This window comes from Sapajus apella, unplaced genomic scaffold (assembly GCF_009761245.1).
Source record: "Sapajus apella isolate SASKATOON/1434 unplaced genomic scaffold, GSC_monkey_1.0 scaffold66, whole genome shotgun sequence".
NCBI classification, from domain to species: Eukaryota; Metazoa; Chordata; class Mammalia; order Primates; family Cebidae; genus Sapajus; species Sapajus apella.
The window spans coordinates 6,251,393-6,267,430 of NW_022437006.1; the positions used below are offsets into that span (position 1 = coordinate 6,251,393).

Here is a 16,038-nt window from a genome sequence, read left to right on the forward strand (position 1 = left end):
ATACAAAAAACATTAGCTGGGCATGGTGGCGCGTGCCTGTAATCCCAGCTACTCAGGAGGTTGAGGCAGGAGAATTGCCTGAACCCAGGAGGCGGAGGTTGCGGTTAGCCGAGATCGCGCCATTGCACTCCAGCCTGGGTAACAAGAGCGAAACTCCGTCTCAAAAAAAATAAATAAATAAATAAATAAATAAAATAGAAATTCCTCTATTACATTTCACCATGCTCATGCAAATCATCCTGCTTTAATATATTTAATTTCATTCTCATTTTAAAAGTACATATAAAACCATAAGTACTGAAATGCCATACCTTAAAAAGTCTTCATTGTGTGTATATTAATGACATTTTCATGGAAATTTACAGGAAGGTATTAATAACAGTAAGGCACAAACTCATTCTCTTTTATCTAATCTCAAAATATTAATGTCCCAACATCTTTCATCTAACTAGAATAGCCCAATTAGTCTTTCTATTAATACATTCCTGCAGCTTGTCAGTCTATTTGCCTTACAGAAGCCACAGAGCACTTCCACACTTTAAACTCATTAAATGGCTTCTTGTTACACTTCCAATAAAATCTCAGTGTCATATCATGTATGACTAAATTATAATCTGGCATTTTACCTACTTGTTCACCTTCATCTGATGCCACTTACCCTCTGCCTCACTATGTACTAGTCTTTGCTCAATGGAAAATAAACTCCTAACCAAAGGGCTTTCAACTTGCTGTTAACCATAACTCTTTCACAAATACCTCTTCTTATCCCTTTTTTGGAGACAGGGTCTGGCTTTCCCCAAGCTGAAGTGCACAATCTCAGCTCACTGCAATCTACTCCTCTTGGGTTCAAGCTATTCTCCTACCTCAGTCTGCCAAGCAGCTGGGAAACCAGACACATGCTACCATGCCCAGCAAATTTTTGTACTTTTTGTAGAAATGGGGTTTTGCCATGTTGCCCAGGCTTGTCTCGAACTCCTGAGCTCAAGTGATCCAATGGCCTCAGCTTCCCAAAGTGCTGGGATTGCAGGTGTGAAGCCACCATGCCCAGCATCCTCTTATCCTTCAACTTTCTGATTAAATGCTACCCACTCAGAGAAGACTCCCCTCTTCACCTATTTCAAATAACTCCCCTGGCTGCCACAGTCTGCAATGATTTTATTTGTACTTTTTGTTTGCAACTTAAATTCCATGAGGGCTGGCTGGGCACAATGGCTCACAGCAATTTGGGAGGCCTAGGCAAATGGATCACTTGAGGTCAAGAGTTCGAGACCAACCTGGCCAACATGGTGAAGCCCCTTCTTTACTAAAAATACAAAAATTAACCCCTGGGAGGCAGAGGTTGCAGTGAGGCAAGATGGCACCACTGCACTGGGCAACAGAGCAAGACTCCTCCATCTCAAAAACAAAACAAAACAAAACAAAAATTCTATGAGGGTAAGGATGTGTCTTGTTCTTTTAACTCCATTACCTAGCCCAACTCATGCCCTAAAATAGCATTTTTTTTTTATCTGATGCTATCTCCAAATAAAATAGCATTTTAATGTTTAATGAGTAATTAAAATATTTTTGAAATTCTAAAGCCACTCACTGATATTTAGTTCTAGAGTCTTCGGCTATTTCTTTCTTATTCTGCATATGTTCTAAATAACTTTGTTATTCAGCACTCATAAAACTGACTCTTTAGGCACTGTAAATCATATGAAATCTACTGTAAGCCAGGTGAAATGGCTAACACCTATAATTCCAGCACTTTGGGAGGCTGAGGTGGGACAATTGTGAGAGCCCGGGAGTTCAAGACCAGCCTAGGCGACATAGTGAGACCTCATATTTATAAAAAATTGAAATAAAGAAAAAAAATTACATCAGAGACAGCTATTATTTTACAGAACAAATAAAGTTTTAAAAGAAGTGCTGTGATTTGCTTGGTTAACCAATCATTAAAGAGTGCTATGATTCACTCCTCCTGAAAACAGAAAATAAGGGTTTCTTCAAACTATATTTATTCCTTCATAATTATTATGCAATCTCCCAGGAGTTTTCAATGTAACCATACATTGGCTGGGTGTGGTGGGTCATACCTGTAATCCCAGCTCTTTGGGAAGCTGAGGCAGGTAGATCACTTGAGGTCAGGAGTTCAAGACCAGCCTGGCCAACATGGCGAAACCCCATCTCTACTAAAAACACAAAAAAATTAGCTGGGAGTGGTGGTATGCGCCTGCAGTCCTAGGTACTCAGGAGGCTGAAGCAGGAGAATCGCATGAAACCGGGAGGCGAAGGTTTCAGTCAGCCCAGATTGTGGCACTGCACTCTAGCAGCCTAGGCGACAGAGTGAGACTCCATTTCAAACAACAACAACAACAACAACAACAACAACAAAACCAAAGTTACTATACATTTACTTACCACTTAAATTCTTGACACCAAGATGGACCCAGTGTTTTGGGATTTTTGTTGCTGTTAATTCTATCACATTTTGTAGCTATAATCTAAAGTCACCTTTAGAGGCACAGACTTAAAGATAGATATTACTAGATAATTATATCCTTGGGAAACAAAGTTAGTTCCTAACATAATTTTACACATTTTCCTACCTACCAATATTAACCACCTTTACTTCGCCTATAAATATAAATCAGAATTATTCTAACTAATACGAAAAGCTGAGGATAAGCACTATGCAGGATTATTACCTTGTTACAACTTAAAAGTATAAATTTAAATGTCATACTTATTAAAACAAATATTACATGGAACTTGAAAGAAAAATTAAGATTCTGTCTGATAAAAGTAAAAGCCATTGGGCGTGGTTAAACACACCCCACTCTTTTTGAAAATATCCTCTTCCCTCTGTTTTTGTATTGTTACACTCTCCTGGGTTTCTTGCTCCCTATTAATTTTTTTTCCTCCATTTCTTTCTTCTTCTTCCACTGCAAAAAAGCTAAGATGTTTCTCAAAAGTCTCTCCTAGGTCTCTTTTCTCATGGTATGCAATACATTCTCTCCCTGATGTGTCTTAACCCACTCCCACAGCTTCAACACAAATCATGGGTGCTAATGACTATCAAATATGTATTTACAGCCCTTTCTCCTTCCTAGGCCTTACCCAACATATCCAAACTGCTTCACAAATACGCCCTCTCAAATGTTCCCCAGGCACCTAAAATTCAACAAATCTATAGGTAAACTATTATCTTCCCCTAAAACCTGTCTTCCTATTTGCTATCTCAGTGAGAAGTAACACCATTCACCAACTACTTAAGCCAGAATTCTAAGATTCGTCCTTGCTGCTTCCCCATCACTAGAACCCAAATTCCTCCCTCCCACAACCATATACAATCAACTATCAAGTCCTACAGATCTCTCCTAAATATATCTGTAATACATTCATTTCTCTCTCCCCTCTGGCATTCCCTTTGTTCAGGCCATTACTGCCTCTTGCCTAGATTATCACAATGGCTTCCACTAAATGGTTTCTCTCCTTTAGTTAAGATTCAGCAGCCTCTAGTTAAGATGCAGCAAATACGTAAGCATGACAAAAGAGAGAATGAAATCTGTCAGCTGTAGTTTCAATCATGCATTACGTTGATGATAAAACATTTTTAAAACTGCTGAAAACTGAACATTCAGGTAGCTCAGATTGATGTAAGTTCTTCTATCCAGTAAAATGGGTATCCTTAAACATATTCCATCTAACTCACAAAATTATGAAATTCCATAAATGTTCCTTTAAGCCGGGCGCGGTGGCTCAAGCCTGTAATCCCAGCACTTTGGGAGGCCGAGGCGGGTGGATCACGAGGTCAACAGATCGAGACCATCCTGGTCAACACGGTGAAACCCCATCTCTACTAAAAATACAAAAAATTAGCTGGGCATGGTGGTACGTGCCTGTAATCCCAGCTACTCAGGAGGCTGAGGCAGGAGAATTGCCTGAACCCAGGAGACAGAGGTTGCGGTGAGCCGAGATCGCGCCATTGCACTCCAGCCTGGGTAACAAGAGCAAAACTCTGTCTCAAAAAAAAAAAAAAAAAAAAAAAAAGTTCCTTTAAAAACAAGTAGTGGAATGCAGTTTAAAACAGCAGCAGAATCAGATATATAATAAAGGGCCTTCTGCAGTTCATTTAAGTATTATCAGTACCTACACAAGACACTGTGACAAGCATTGAGAATTCTATTAATATTACAATTATCATTTTTATTAACTAATAAATGTGCTAATTTCATTTTATTGCTCGTATTTAATCAGCATCAAAAAGCCACATGAATATAAATGTTGAGAGGATTTAAACTGAAATGTGATACTGCAATCAGTGGTAATGCCCTCAGGAAGGAAAGAAACAAATACAAAATATTTTCAATATACTGTGGAAATACATCATCACTTTTTAGCATAGAATGCCTTAAGAGTGATTGAAAGGGCATTTGCTCTGACCTAGAGAAGGGAATTAGCTTAGCCTTCAGAGATGAATCCTGAGCAATCATAAAGACCAAGAAAGAAATTGTGGTGGAGGACCAGGAAGTGGAGAGCAGAAGAAACATCATAATATGTAAAAGGGCACAGTGGCCTGAAAAAAGACCATGACCATGCTCAGACAATCCTAACTTTGAAAACAGACATACTCTTTATGGCAAAGAGTAAAAAGTTCTGCTTTTACCTGCTATTAAGTCTATATACATTGCTCACTCCTATTACACTACCAGAGTACTTTCTAGATGTTAAAGCTTATTGGTAAGGTCCAAATTTTTATGTGACAGTCTGTAACAGGCTACTAGGAAACGGAAACACACACACACACACACACACACATACACGTACACATGTGTGTACACCTACACACACACGTACACACACACACACACACACAGATGATTATCGATCTCATCAAGGCTTAGGTATTCCATGGTATTTCATATTACTGCAGTTATAAAGCTGGGTGCACACAATTATCAACCACAGTGATATGCATTTACACATTTTCCATTTTGACTTATGAATATGGTTTGTCTGCTTATAACTGTTAAATCTATATGATTGTCATTAATACACCTGAGTGTCTATGCTTGCAAAAATGTTATTACCGCCTATTTTATTGTGTAAAGTGGCCTATGAATTGTTCTGTTGTGTTTTTCTCTGTTTCTCAAATAAATCCTTTTTAAAATGCACGTGTCTTTTAAAAATGTATTATTTTTTCCAAAATATATTTTTGGGATTTTGACATTTTAGGATTGTGATTTGGGGGATTTTAGACTTTAAGGATGTTGATTTTTCAGGATTCCAACATTTGAGATTATGGCATTCAGGACTATGTCTTTTGGGATTATGATTGGCTCCCAAAATAATCTTATTAAATGTTATCAAATGCACAATTTGATAGCATTATGAATTTAACATATGTTTTATCTGTAAATTATAGTGCTCATTACTCATTTAATCAGTCGATTATGTAGCTCTGAGCCTTACTAACCTTGGTCCTGAAAAAGAACAAATGTGTCTAAGATGATGAGTGTGGGGTAGGGTGGGAGGAAAGATAAAGGGAAGGAGGGAGAGAGAAAGGTCTTTCAAGAAAGAAAGCTTCAAATCTCTCCCGTCACCCTACAAAACTCATGAATAGCTCTTCTTTTTGAAATATGAGGGTGGGTAGTCCAGTCACAATTAACTTAGCCTGTGCTGAACAGAATTTAAGTGGTAAAACGGGGCAGTGATTTTCAAAAAAAAAAGTTTTGCAAAACACCCTTATAAAATAAAAATTAAGAGAAATCCTTATAAAATATATAATAGCATAAATGATCTGGATGAAGTGAAGCAGGCAACCACATAACCCCACTTGCTTGCTCCAACTGAGCCAATTCCATGAAACCTGAGGGATCCAATCAACACAATTCAAAACCACTAGGCCTCCTGAGAGAAAGCCAGGTCTCTTCTTCCCCAAAAATAAGTTGTTATAAGTCAAGTTGTTACTTGACTCTAACAGACAAACCTCTCTCCTATTTTCTGAAACCTGCTCTTTCACAGGAGGTTTTCCAAAGATGGCCTTGCATGAGCTATATGGTTGAAGGAATGTACAGCTGTGTACAGATACTGGGATTAGGGATAAGGGTATAACAAATAAAGCATTTGGGGACATAAGAGTTCATTAAGCTCATTGAGAGAGGTGTCTGCTAAACAGAAAGGGGGATCAGAGACACAGACACAAAGAGATGCCTTCATACCCACACGCCTGTACACATATGCATGCCGATGCACACACCCATACATACAACACTGCCTGCACACACACATGCACACACAGAAATGTAGGGGAAGAGCTCTTTGGAAAAAGCAGCTCAAAGTGGGATGACTTCCTCAGACCCCTGTCCACCTCATCTTCCTATCCGGAAAAAAATTGAGCAGTGTTCCTCAAATTTTAATGTGTATATAAATAACCTAAAGATCCTGTTAAAAGGCAGATTCTGATTCAGTAAGTCCTCAGTGGGGCCTGAGATTGGATATTTCTAACAAGCTCCCAGATGATGCTAATGCCACTGGTCTGTGGACCACACTTTGATAGCAGAATCCTACAGAACAACACATCTCCACATGGTCTATATTATAACTGAAAAACAAAGTTCTCTGGTAAAATAAGACTGAGAACTGCTCGACTAAATAAGCCAAAACAAACTGTTGGACTGGAGGACTTCTCAGAGACTAACTTGGAGGGCCAGGATGAGGTAAGAATGGTCATAAGAAGGCCCTCAAATGGGGAAAAGTCTCCTTTTTCCCCATTCTTCCAACGAGAGATACCTCAAGGTTCACTTTTAAATGCTAACATCTATGCAAAAAGATAGAGTGGAAACACAATATTTTAGAAGTAGCTAAATTCTGCTGGAATGATAATATGAAGATAATCATTACTATCTTCCTCCCTATACTTCTTTAAATCTTTAATGTATACATGATACTTTTATAATCATAAGAATTATTATCTTAAGGAAAAAATAAAACTCTAACCCCCACACCCAGATTCTTTGCATTACCATTTAGAACAATTACTTGATTCAGACTTATGTAAAACATAAAAGATTTTCTAGTAAAGGAAGAACAGTTGGTGAAGCAAATAAAGAAAATGAAGCAATGATAACATTTTAGAAGGTAGGCCAGAAATAAGTATTAGTGAAGAGTCTTTGGGCTGTGGGGAGACAAAAGATAAATAGCAAAAATGGATGGAACAAAGCGGAAAGAAGACCAAAATCACGTTGCCTACTGTGCAAATGAGCCTTGAGCTTTACCTGTTGAGCAACTACCTCCCTGGCATAAAAATCATCTGCTTGCTGCTGTTCTGGGTTGACTGTCCCTAGCATATTCTATAAAAGTAAAGCATAATATTGTGCAAAGGAACCCTGATCAAAGTATAAAACATATAAAGATGAAATGGTTTAATTCATATGACTAAAAAATGTCAGGGGGCTATACAAACTTTATATCATGTACACACATCCAGTCATTCACACATTCACATATAATCGAAGTGATTATATTACTATTAGTGATTCTTAATATTTGCATCACAAATAAAAGAGAGAAATAACATTTACTGGTATTTCTCCTGAGAAACACTATGATATCTTAATCTTAAGTGTAAATAAAAAAAAAAAAGAAACACTATGATATCAAAGAAGTGAAGATATACAGCAAAATAACAGTTGTTACAGAAGACATAAAAATGAAGTTTGTTAACATTTGTACTTCAAAAATATCAGTAAATATAGGAAAAAAGACAGTCATTTTATTCTTTATTCACCACACTATTAGCCAGATTTTTTACATTTTAATTCTTGTTTTTAAGTTCTTCTATTATTCATAATTAGTAGGTCTAATGTTGGAAATTGTCAAGAGATATACCACTAGATCTAGGTCTAAGGAAAGCTGTTAACAAGAAATCTTTGTTACTTGCTAGCAAATTTAATTAAATGCTACCACAGCAAGGGACTGGAGGCTGGGCATGGTGGCTCACACTTGCAATATCAATACTTTAGGAGACTGAGGCAAGAGAGTTGCTTGAGGCAATGTTTGAGGCCAGGCTGGCCAACATAGTGAGACCTCATCTCTACAAAAAAATTTTTAATTACCTGGGTGTGATGGAGCATGCCTATAGATAGTCCTAGCTACTTTGGAGGCTGAGTCAGGAGGACCACTTGAGCCCAGGAGTTTGAAGTTACAGTAAGCTAAGATCGCATCACTGCACTCCAGCCTGGGTGACACAGCAAGACTCTGCCTCTTAAAAATTATTTTTTTTAAGGGACTAGAAATTCAGATTTCTAAATCTCACACTAATCAATTATTGACACAAGTCACAATATTTCCGGCCTGTTTTCTTGCCTATCAAGAGGATATGAGGCTAGAGCCATGAATTCCAACAAATAGAAAAGACCTCACCCAGCAGATTGCTAAATATTACTAGTTCCCCAAGTTCCACAATTAAGAATCCTCCAAACTTACCTAAAAATCTCAACAAGAAGGTTTTGCAAATAATAGTGGGCTCAACGCATTTTAAAAGCTTAACAAGCCTCTCTACTCCAAACCTCTCAAGATTTTCCTTCTGATGACACTCTTATCTGTCTACCATTAAGGTTTCAAGTAATAAAAACCTGTCTGGCTCAGGAAATGACTGAACACTCTAGAGACACTTGAAAGGTTCCTTTTAGCTCTCTAATTCTCAGTAATTCTATAATTTCCCACAATAAACAATATTACAGAATGAAGTACATCAGACTCTTTTAAAACATGATTATAAATCACAGCTCATTTAACAAAAGGTACAGTTTTTAGCAACCATGAAAACCAATAAACAAAACTCTGTAGGTGTTCAACAAACATCTGTTAAGTAATTATTACAAGCTACAAAGAATTATTTAAGGAAAACATACCTTAAAGAAAAAAACACTAAGGTTTCCCTAAATCCCTGCACGAAAACTTGATATTCCACAGAATGTTAATCTTTCTACCAAGTATCTTGGCCTTATATCTAACCTTGAAGGCAAGGAATAAGCAAAAAACCTTTCATTCAACTAGGATAGTTTTATAAACTCCTTTATTAAAGACAAAGGAGTAAAAAGATCAACCAGTAATCAAACAACCCAGGTTTCAACCTAGACTCTAACATTAATTCTTTGACTAGCGGACCATCTTCCTCACCAGCCATATAGGTGTGGTTTGAAGAGCAAATAGAAGGATATATAGGAAAGCACTCTGAACCCAGTAAAGCACTACACAAGTGCACTCACATAAAAGGACAGGATTGTTAAATTTATACATGCTCAATACTTGAAAAATCATCCCAGAAACCATCTATTTTGTAAATATAATAATTTTATACTAGTGTTACATTATTAAGTTTAGTGTCTGTTTCTGAAGTTACCTTACTAGCTATGTTGGCAATGATAGCCAGCATGATATTCAGGTTTTTTTCGTTTTCTTTCAAAAGCATTGTTGAGAAGATTAAATGGTTTTAATTTTCATTGTTGAGAAGATTAAATGGTAAAGCCATTATCACAGTGGCTGACACACAGTAAGTGCTCAGTAAATAGTGGCCATTACTGTTAAGGAATAAATGATGGCTTATCTTTTATGGCTGCCAAATTCATTGTTTCTTTTTTTGTTGTTGTTGTTGTTGTTGTTGTTAGTTTTGGTAGTTTCTGGTGCTGGAAATTCAGTGAAAGTTTTATCTTTGATTATCTGTCACTTGTGCAATGCTTTACTGTGTTCAGAATGTTTTCGATATACACTTCCATTTGCTTATCAAACCACCCTATGCAACTGGTGAGGAAGGTAGAAATCCAGTCACAGTTATAAAGGCATGATTTATAATGCCATTCGCAAGAAAAAAAAATAAGAAATACAGTCACAGAATGAATATTAGCACCTAGATTGAAACCTGGGTTGTTTGAAACAGGTTTATAAAACTATCATAGTTGGGTGAAAGGTTTCTTTGCTTATTCTTCCTTCCTTCAAGGTTACACATAGGGGCAGCATACTATGTGGGAAGTTTCCGTCTACTGAATTTTTACATTGATTATATAACTATCATCTTAAAAACAGTAGTTTTAAAAAAAAATACATATATATATATACACACAAACAAAAAAAAATAAGCAGGCGGCTTTACCCAACAATAAAGTGGCAGCTGATTCAAATAACATAATTTGGCTGAAATTTCTTAGGGAAGAAGGTAATCAATCAAACTGAAAACTGACTATGATGCTAAAGCACATTTTACCAAAAGTGCTTTATTTATATTTACGTATGTATTTGTACAGATGGGGGTCTCGCTGTTGCCCAGGCTAGTCTTGAACTCCTAGGCTCAAGCAATCCTCCTGCCTCAGCCTCCCCAAAGTGCTGGGATTACAGGTGTGAGCCACCTCACCCAGTCAAAAGTGCTTTATTAATAATGGCCACAAGCAGCCATAAAAAAGAATGAGTTCATGTCCTTGGCAGGGACATGGATGAAGCTGGAAACCATCATTCTCAGCAAACTAACATAGGAACAGAAAACCAACCACCACATGTTCTCACCCATAAGTAGGAGCTGAACAATGAGAATACATGGACACAGGGAGGGGAAAATCACACACTGGGGCTTGTTGAAGGGTAGGGGAGCAAGGGGAGGAAAAGCATTAGGATAAACATCTAATGCATGTGGGGCTTAAAACCTAGATGATGTTTGCAATGAAAACCATGACTAAAAATAAAAAACAAAATAAAAACCTAGATGATGGGTTGATAGGTACAGCAAACCACCATGACACATGTATTCCTATGTAACAAACCTGCACATTCTGCACATGTATCCCAAAACTTAAAGTAAAATAAATAAAATATTAAGTTTTTAAAAGGCCACAACAATAACTGATTTCATATAAGCATAGTCTTCTCCAAAAGCTAGAACCATGTTGGAAAACCCATTCTCAACCCCTTGTATTTTACTCACTAGCAAATATTATCTTCTGTGCTAAAATTCAAACCCTTAAAGGCTAGTATTGGGTTTCATCCACAATTCTGTAGTCCTAGCATAATTCATTGCATATGATATGTTTCCAATAAGTACGTATTTATAATATATTTTGTTTCTGATAGGCCCTTGATGTCAACTACCTTAACTTTTTCATTAAACAAAACACCCACTTATGAGTGAGAACACGGGGTGTTTGGCTTTCTGTTCCTGCAGCAGTTTGCTGAGAATGATGGTTTCCAGCTTCATCCATGTCCCTGCAAAGGACATGAACTCATCCTTTTTTATGGCTGCATAGTATTCCATGGTGTATATATGCCACATTTTCTTTATCTAGTCTATTACTGATGGGCATTTGGGTTGACTCCAAGTCTTTGCTATTGTGAACAGTGCTGCAATAAACATACATGTGCATGTGCCTTTATAGTAGAGTGATTTACAATCCTTTGAGTATATACCCAGTAATGGGATTGCTGGGTCAAATGGTATTTCTGGTTCCAGATTGAGGAATCGCCACACTGTCTTCCACAATGACTGAACTAATTTACATTCCCACAACAGTGTAAAAGCGTTCCTATTTCTACAAATCCTCTCCACCATCTGTTTCCTGACTTTTTAATGATTGCCAGTCTAACTGGTGTGAGATGGTATCTCAGCACGTTTTCATTTGCATTTCTCCAATGACCAGTGATGATGAGCTTCTTTTCATATCTTTGTTGGCTGCATAAATGTCATCTTTTGAGAAGTATCTGTTTATATCCTTTGCCTACTTTTTGATGGGATTATTTTTTTCTTGTAGATTTGTTTCTGTCCTTTGTAGATTCTAGGTATCAGCCCTTTGTCAGGTGAACAGGTTGCAGAAATGTTCTCCCATTCTGTGGGTTGCCTGTTCACTCTGATGATAGTTTCTTTTGCTGTGCAGAACCTCTTCAGTTTAATTAGATCCCATTTGTCTATTTTGGCTTTTGTTGCCATTGCTTTTGGCGTTTTAGTCATGAAGTCTTTGCCCATGCCTATGTCCTGAATGCTATGACCTAGGTTTTCTTCTAGGGTTTTTATGGCTTTAGGTCTTATGTTTTTAAGTCTTTAATCCATCTTGAGTTAATTTTTGTAGAAGGTGATAGGAAGGGGTCCAGTTTCAGTTTTCTGCATATGGCTAGCTAGTTTTCCCAACAACATTTATTAAATAGGGAATCCTTTCCCTATTGCTTGTTTAGGTCAGGTTTGTCAAAGATCAGATGGCCATAGATGTGTGGCATTATTTCTGAGGCCTCCATTCTGCTCCATTTGTCTACATCTCTGTTTTGGTATCAGTACCATGCTGTTTTGGTTACTGCAGTCTTGTAGTATAGTTTGAAGTCAGGTAGCATGATGCCTCCAGCTTTGTTCCTTTTGTTTAGGACTGTCTTGGCTATAAGGGGTCTTTTTTGGTTCCATAAGAAATTTGAAGTAGTTTTTTTTTTTTTTTTTTTTTTTTTTTGAGACGGAGTTTCACTCATGTTACCCAGGCTGGAGTGCAATGGCGCAATCTCGGCTCACCGCAACCTCTGCCTCCTGGGTTCAGGCAATTCTCCTGCCTCAGCCTCCTCAGTAGCTGGGATTACAGGCACGCACCACCATGCCCAGCTAATTTTTTGTATTTTTAGTGGAGACGGGGTTTCACCATGTTGACCAGGATGGTCTCGATCTCTTGACCTTGTGATCCACCGGCCTCGGCCTCCCAAAGTGCTGGGATTACAGGCTTGAGCCACCGCACCCGGCTGTGGTTTGTTTTTTTTTTTATGAGACAGAGTCTTGCCCATGTTGCCAGCCGCCAGGCTGGAGTGCAGTGATGCAATCTTGGCTCACTGCAACCTCCACCTCCCAGGTTCAACCAATTCTCCTGCCTCAGCCTCCCAAGTAGCTGGGACTACAGGTGTGTGCCACCATGTCCAGCTAATTTTTGTATTTTTCAGTAGAGAAGGGGTTTCACCATGTTGGCCAGGATGGTCTCGATTTCTTGACCTTGTGATCCACCCACCTTGGCCTCCCAAAGTGCTGGGATTAGAGGCGTGAGCCACCACGCCTGGCCTGAAGTAGTTTTTTCTAATTCTGTGAAGAATGTCAATGATAGCTTGATGGGGGTAGCACTGAATCTATAAATTACTTTGGGCAGTATTGCCATTTTCACGATATTGATTCTTCCTACCTATGAGCACTGAATGTTCTTCCATTTGTTTGTGTCCTCTCTTATTTTCTTGAGCAGTCGTCTGAAGTTCTCCTTGAAGAGGTCCTTCACATCCCTTGTAAGCTGTATTCCTAGGTATTTTATTCTCTTTGCAGCAATGGAATATAATATATTTCTTAATACGTTGTACACTTTCATGACTTCAATGGTTTACTTTAGTCAAGAATACTTCATTTTTAGCTATATTACATAAATTTCAATAATCTGAAAATGAGACCTAAGTGGCCACAAATGAGATAACAAAAATATACAACTTTCCAAAGCTGTTCCTTAAAAATGTTAAGGTGTTCATGTACAATAACATCCTTGAAATACCGCTAAAACATTTGGGTGTGGTGGCTCATGACTGTAATACCAACATTTTGGAGGCCAAGGTGAGAGGACTGCTTGGGCCCAGGAGTTCAAGACCAGACTGAGCAACACAGAGAGACACCCCTGTCTACCAAAAGTTTTAAAATCAGCCAGATGTGGTGGCACGCTCCTGTAGTCCTAGCTACTTGGGACGCTTAGGTGGGAGGACCACTTGAGCCTGGGAGGTTGAGGCTGCAGTAAGCTATATCCACACCACTGCACTCCACCCCAGGCAATAGAGTGAAACCCCGTCTCAGAAAATAATAAATAATGCCAAAATGATTTATACCTACAACTTAAGAGCCAAAATAGTCTGATAGTATTTTTACAAACATAGTGTTTCGAATTATTGGAAAAGCAATGTCAGGTGTCAAACAGCAACAGCTAAATTTGAAGGAACATTAATTAAAAACATTTAAATATCTATAATACTTCAGGTATTTTATTAGCTTCTGGAAATACCAAAGTGAATAAGCAATCTCTGCCCTGTAGGGCAGATAAGTATCTAGACAATTCTACTACAATATAGTTATTCACTAGGAATAATTACATATACATACATTCATGCATCATTTAATGACGAGGAATATGTTCTGAAAAATGCATCATTAAGTAATTTCATCATGGGAACGTCACAGAATGTACTTATACAAACCTAGATGGTACAGCTTATTACATATTTAGGCGATATGATAGAGCCTATTGCTCCTAGGCTACAAACCTATACGACATGTTACTATACTGAATGCTGCAGGTAATTGTAACACCATGGTATCTGTATCTAAATATAACTAAACATAGAAAAAGTAGAGTAAAAATACAGTATTATCATTTTATGAGACTTTATATGTGGTCCCCCACTGACCAAAATGTCATTATGGAGCATATGACTGACTGTACATACACAGAATCAATATGATACCAAGGGGTGGAGGGACAGCAATCCCAGAGGGCTTCTTTGAAAAGTACCATATGATAAAAATACTTCGGTGCTGAGGCAGCACAGGATCAGGATAAGCAGCAGAAAATTAAGCTAGGAAGGTAGTTTAGGGATAGATTATCATTATAGCTTTGAACACTATACTCAGGATTTCAGCTTCTATTCAGCAGCCACTAAAGAGGATTCAATTTTTTTTTAAATATACAAGAACCAACATAATCAGATAATCAGATAGGTTACCAAAAAGATAATTAAGATAATGTTAGTAGCATTCCAAAGGAGAGACCAATTTGTCCAATAGTTCATGAGAGAAATGATATTGGCTTCTGAACTATAACTACATAAACTAGAAAAGGGACAGATTTAAGAGACGATCCAGAGAAAGGACATGAAGGACGACTACAAATTAGACTCTAAGTTGAGACAATGATGGTTTTTTAGCTGAGGGTCCAGAAAGGAGTTTATCCCACATACAAAGTAAAGAATATACAGGTGGCCAGGTTTGGGGAGGCAGGAATTGGTTTCAGAGATACATATGGAAATCTATGAAAAAGGAGTGTTAGAGGCATCAAGGAAGGAAAGTTTCAATAAAGGAAGGAAAAAACGGCCAACAATATCAAATACTTCGGAGGCGACACTAAAAGATGAGTGAGATTAAACAAGTTAAACAAGTGGATACTAGTTATCAGGCCTAACACCGTAAAGGAAATAAAAAGAATGCCTGCTGAAGCAAATCCATTCCATGTAGAAACCCAAGCCAATAAACTCTAGACCAGCAGTTCATAAACTTTTTGGTCTCAGGATCCTTTATACTCTTAACATTTAAAAAAAGGTTTTTGTTTGTTTGTTTTCTTAATGTTGGTCATATACTGATGTTTACTATATTAAAAATAAAAACTGATTAAAAATCTAAATATATTTAATAGTTCATCTAAAAACAAATACATCACATAAGAAATAACACATTAATGTTTTAAAAAACATTATTTTCCAAAACAAAGATATTTTATATGAAGAGTAGCACTGTATGTTTTTACAAGCCTCTAACATCTGGCTTAATAGAAAACATCTGGATTGTCACATCTGTCTCAGCATTCAATTTGTTCCAATACATTGTTTTGGTCCAAAAATATTAAGAAAATCTGGACTCTCATAGATATATAGTTGAAAAGACATAAGTAGTTCAATAGCATTTTCAGATAATTATAGATGTTCTTCTTTAATGCTACATCAAAACATAGTTTTTTCTCAAAGGTTAGCTGCAATGTAAAATTTGAAACCATATCAATGAAGTTTTCAGTGTTCCCTTAAAATCCACTGGTATTGGGCCGGGCGCGGTGGCTCACACCTGTAATCCCAGCACTTTGGGAGGCCGAGGCGGGTGGATCACGAGGTCAAGAGATCGAGACCATCCTGGTCAACATGGTGAAACCCCGTCTCTACTAAAAATACAAAAAATTAGCTGGGCATGGTGGCGCGTGCCTGTAATCCCAGCTACTGAGGAGGCTGAGGCAGGAGAATTGCCTGAACCCAGGAGGC

At 37.7% G+C, this 16,038-nt stretch overlaps 1 protein-coding gene and 1 long non-coding RNA gene across 13 annotated transcripts in view; both read right to left on the reverse strand.

Moving 5' to 3' along the window:
* Positions 1-16,038, reverse strand: part of YAF2 (YY1 associated factor 2) — an 83,563-nt gene that overhangs the window by 60,436 nt on the left and 7,089 nt on the right. For 3 of the 12 annotated variants that reach the window (XM_032248476.1, XM_032248472.1, XM_032248475.1), the window contains exon 1: positions 312-840. The exons of the other annotated variants lie outside the window; for them this stretch is intronic. The gene's annotated coding sequence lies outside the window, so the exon portion shown is untranslated. Of the gene's footprint in view, positions 1-311; positions 841-16,038 lie in introns of those variants that run through there. 12 annotated transcript variants of the gene reach the window in all.
* LOC116530401 lies at positions 9,200-11,144 on the reverse strand. The gene is made up of 2 exons (XR_004259973.1): positions 10,738-11,144; positions 9,200-10,682 (listed from the first exon to the last, which is right to left on the reverse strand). It is a non-coding gene; the product is annotated as an uncharacterized LOC116530401 (long non-coding RNA).